The 4915-nt window shown below is 50.2% G+C and overlaps 1 non-coding gene across 1 annotated transcript; it reads right to left on the reverse strand.

Moving 5' to 3' along the window:
* Positions 1–1034: 1034 nt before the first annotated feature.
* TRNAQ-CUG (transfer RNA glutamine (anticodon CUG)) lies at positions 1035–1106 on the reverse strand. The gene has a single exon. It is a non-coding gene; the product is annotated as a tRNA-Gln (tRNA).
* Between the last annotated feature and the right edge of the window lie 3809 nt (positions 1107–4915).

Here is a 4915-nt window from a genome sequence, read left to right on the forward strand (position 1 = left end):
GCAGATGGGCTGGGTGTCCTCTTCCCACCTGGCAGGAGAGACCTGTGGCCCCTGCTCCTCGCTCTACAGCAGACCTCACCATTGCTCCTCTGCCTCTGCTTTGCTCTGAGCTCCTCAAGAAAGGGCTCGTTCTCTTCTGTTTTAATGAACCTCCTGCTGACAGGGGGAGGGTGCTGGAGTTAGGGACTGCTCTTGGTGGGCTGGGATTGCCACCAGGTAGAGCAGAATGGGAAAAGAGCCAGCCCTTTGTGTGGAGCTTGTCCTTGCGAAATGGGCCATTCTCTGTGCCTCCCTGAATCCTGCAGACGTGTTTCTTGGTCTCTGTTCTGTGCCACTGCATTTGCTCCTTCTCATTAAAGACTTTGTGCAGCATAGCTGGAGACTTATGGTGGTTTCTTCTCTTCCTCCCTGAGTTAGCCACCTGATGCTCTCTCCCATGGCAGCAAGTATAACTCCAAGCATGGTGCACTGCCCGTTGTGGGTGGAGCTCCCCAAACTGATGCCAGACAATAAGCAAGTAGGCAAGAGAAAGACAGAAAAACCTCAGAGAAATGGAGAGAGCAAGCAGCAATGGATGGGGTTGGAAATACAAGTAATCCCACACACAACAACCTTGTGAGGGTGGTCAAAACATGAAAGAGTTACCCAGGGAGGTTGTAGAGCCTCCACCATTGGAGATGTCCAACATCCAACCAGACAAAGCCATGAAGAACCTCCTTGACCCTCTTTTGAGCCAGGCTTGGACTGCATAATCTCCACCTCAGCTGTTGTGTGATTTGCTGATCATCTGCTGGATCCCCTCAGCTGGGAGCAGCCATCAAGCACAATGGAAAAGACAGGGGGAAGGGGCCAGTGCTCAGGAAAGCTGCAGAGGTTTGGTGGGCACAGGGCAAGAGAAGGAGCACTGATGTCTGTCCCAGGGCTGGGAGCACAGGAAAGGAAGGAAGAGCAGAGTGCATTAAACAGTTGTCCCAACAGCAAGGCTGTTAATATGTAAGCATGCTGAGGAAAGCCCTGAGGGAGCCAAAAGCTTGAGGTCCCACTGAGATTTGAACTCAGATCGCTGGATTCAGAGTCCAGAGTGCTCACCATTACACCATGGGACCTCCTGCGCACCTGCTCTCTTTTCCCTGTGGTCACCCTCGCTGAGCCACATGCTCCTGACTGAGACTGGCAGTGTCTCCATCTCCCTGGCCATCACCAAGTGCAGCCTTCTTCCAGGGCCTCAGGGAAGTCTCCACTCACAGGGCCTTTCAAGGGAGCAGTAGAGCTCTTTGCTCAAGCCTGCCATGCCCTCACTTACAAGACCCAGGCTGTGAGAATCTTGCTTTATCCTGATAAGATCTCATTATGGAGTTTCCAGCAGAACCTCTTCAACACTGCACCTCACAGAGTACATTCATGGCCCAGCAGTCAGTGGTTCGATGCTTGCACGTGCGGTCTCTGCTGCTGCTTCCTTTTACCCCTGTGTTGGACAGCCTGTCAATCTGCCTGGGTAAGTTATTGCCTCTCCTGTTTCTCACCTTGTAGCTCATACTAAGCAGTTGTTAACCAGATATCCTTACCCTTGGTTGTAGTCCTAGCTGAGTTCCTGACCTTACTGGATGAGGCGACCAAGAGAGAGGGCAGGGCCTGAGGTTCAACAGAGGGAAGAGCTGGCAGGAGGACCACAAGCAGCTTTCTATGGTTCCACAAGCTAAACTGCCTTCCCCTGCTAGGATAGTCCTGGCTGACATCAAACCCTGGTCCTTTCTTCCAGCACACGCTGGCCCCTTCTGCCCCAGCATTGCCTCTCCCTTTTGCTCTCTCAAGGCTGCTCCAGACTCAGGTACATTTCACTGTGAGCTTGACGGACCTTTCCCTCATACCCTGGGACCACCACACTACCTGCTCAAGGAGGATCCTTGCACACAGCAGGCAAAAGTTGCAATAGTGCTATCCTCCTTCAGCCAAGGTTTGAGTCCGTGTGTTGAGAGCAGGGCCCTTCTTCCCAGCAGTCAGACAAGAGGAAACACATGCGGGGACACTCTACCGCATCTCACACTTAGCCCAGGACGCTGAGGACACAACCTCCTGGTGCCTTTGGACTGCCTGAAGCACTGGTCTGGCATCCGGTACTTCTGAACCCACAGGACAGGCCACGCTGTCATGTCCAAGGCTAAGATATCAAATGGCGGGTTGCATTCAGAGAGAGCATGAGAAACAGTCACTGGAGTATGGTTAAATCTCTGAAGAGTCACAACTCATGAAGAGTCACTGGAGTAGGGTAAAATCTCTGAAGAGTCACAGTCTCTAAAACATCACACAGTCAAGTGACATTGTCGCTTCTCTCATTCCTCTTGACCAAACAAGCCCCTTCCTCAATTGTTCAGCTGCAGGAAAAACAGCTCTGTGCTTGGTTGATGCTGGTGGTTTTCCTTCAAGTCTGCGCACTTCTCAGTTTTCATGTGTTTCTTTGTCTTAATAAACATCGGCCTATAGCCTGTGATAACTCTGCATTAGATCCTGTAACTACCACCTTGCCAACAGGCAGTAGCTGCTGCTGCTGCTGCTGCTGTTTTGGTTGAAAAGCTGATACTCTGGCCTTGGGTCATGCCGAAACTGTTGCTGTTGCCCACCCTTTTACAGCCCTTCTGTTGAAAGGGAAAACCCAGCCTGTTTCCAGCTCGTGGTTGACTTAACTACAATAACTACTCCAATCAGCAGGCAACTTTTCTCTTCCTGGCTGCTCTGTCCTTAACCCTGCATCATGACTTCCTGCCCCTTCTGAGGGAGACCCACAGGACTGTCTTTTTGTCACAGAACAACCCCTGACACCCTGCCCCAACCTCTGAGATATTCCCTGGCAGAACCCAGACAGAATCCTTTTTGCAGATGGGTCCCGTCTCTGTAACGCCACGTGGAAAAGCAGCTGCTGGGTATGCTCTCTGCACTTCTGCCAGTGCTCTAGAAGCTCATTCATTATCAAGCACCCCTTTGTCACAAATTGCTGGACTTAGTGCCCTCACCCGTGCCTGTATACTTGCACAAGGGCAATCAGCCACTCTTTTCACTGATTCCCAATATCCCTTTGGGCTCCCACAGGATTGGTTTGGGTCATGGTTTACGGGGTATGTAAGCCCAGCCTTTTGACATGTGTCATCTCATCCCCTCTGAATATCATCGTAAAAGGTGAGCTATCTCAGAGCGTGAAAGATTTGGAGCTCTTATTTTCCCCATGTATGGGATGGCAAGAGCATTGAAGAAAGCTGTGTAGTAGCTGTTCTTTCAAAGCAAATTAGTAATGACGCTGCAGATTCTGTGGGCCAAGTAAGGATTGAAATGACCACTCTCCATACAGTCACCCTTCAAAACAGGATAGCACTTGGCTTTAGAGAGGCTCATAAGGGTACAGGATGAGCCCTAACTGGAAAAGAACGTTGTGCAATTCTGGAATGAACACTAGCATCTAGCGCAAGCTATATTCCTGTGGATGGCCTATTGCCTACAGAGCCAGAGGTGATGTTCCCGTCAACATCCAAGCCATGATCTGACTTCTGACCATCAGGTACTCACATAGCAGGGAGCTCACCTGCAGATACCCATGCCATCTTTGTGCTGCCAGCATGTGAAGCACTCAGGCAAGGAGGACTTCTGCAAGAGGCCACTCTTGATCGTCTTTGAAAGTTCAGGGCAGCTGGGAGAAGTTCCTGAGGCCTGGAAGAAAGTCCATGTCACTGCTATCTTCCAGAAGGGCACGAAGGAGGACTTGGGGAATCAGAGGCTGGTCAACCTCACCTCGATCCCTGGAAAAGGAAGGAGCAACTCATCCTGGAAACGCTTTTCAGACCTGTGAAGCACAAGAAGGTCACTGGGGTTTTTTTTCTCTATACACTCTATTCCTAGCTCATTTCTTTCTGGCTAGAATAGAATAGAATAGAATAGTTCTGGTTCTAGGAAGGGACCTATAATGACCATCTAGTCCAACTGCCTGACCACTTCAGGGCTGATCGAAAGTTAATTTGGGCATTGTCCAAATGTCTCTTAAACACTGATAGGTAAGGGGCATCAACCACAACTCTAGGAATCCTGTTCCAGTGTTTGACCCCCCTCTTGGTAAAGAACTGTTTCTTAACATCTACACTGAGCCTTCCCTGACACAGCTTTGAACCATTCCCACATGTCCTGTCACTGAATACTAGGGAGAAGAGATTAGAACCTCCCTGTGTACTTCCCCTCCTCAGGAAAGTGTAGAGAGCAGTGAGTTCGCCCTTCAGTCTCCTTTTCTCCAAGCTAGACAAACCTAGTGTCCTTAGCCCCTCCTCACAGCACATGCCTTCCAGCCCTTTCACCAGCTTTGTTACCCTCCTCTGGATGCATTCAGTTACCTTAATATCCTTTCTAAATGGGGGGGGCCAGAACTGCAAACGATACTCCAGGTGAGGCCGCACCAAAGCTAAATACAGCAGAGTAATCACCACCTTCACCATCTTGTTATGCTGTGTTTAACACATGCCAAAATGTGGTTTGCCCTCTTGGTTGCCAGGGCACACTGCTGACTCCTGTTGAGCCTGCTGTTGACCAGCACCCCCAGATCCCATTCTGCAGAGCTTTTCTCCAGCCAGTCTTCTCCCAATTTATACTTCTGTCTGACTATGCTCTCCTTTTTTGTAGGTATGGGCATTCTCTGTGTGTGTCAATATTGGCTTATACAGTCTCCTAGAGCACCTGGGAGTCCTCGTGGTATGGAAGAGTTGGGAAAACCCCTGAACTCGAGGCTATGAACTTCAGTTGACACGGTGGCCCGGCCTCAGGCATACCAGGGATACCAGAGCTCATAGACTCATTCCTCCGAAAATTCTGCTTCTGTTCCCACATATTTTAGCACCATTCCTGAATCATCTGGTGCTTCTGTGGAATCTTGCTCTGCTGCTGC

The sequence above is a fragment of the Gavia stellata genome, chromosome 13, assembly GCF_030936135.1.
Source record: "Gavia stellata isolate bGavSte3 chromosome 13, bGavSte3.hap2, whole genome shotgun sequence".
NCBI lineage: Eukaryota > Metazoa > Chordata > Aves > Gaviiformes > Gaviidae > Gavia > Gavia stellata.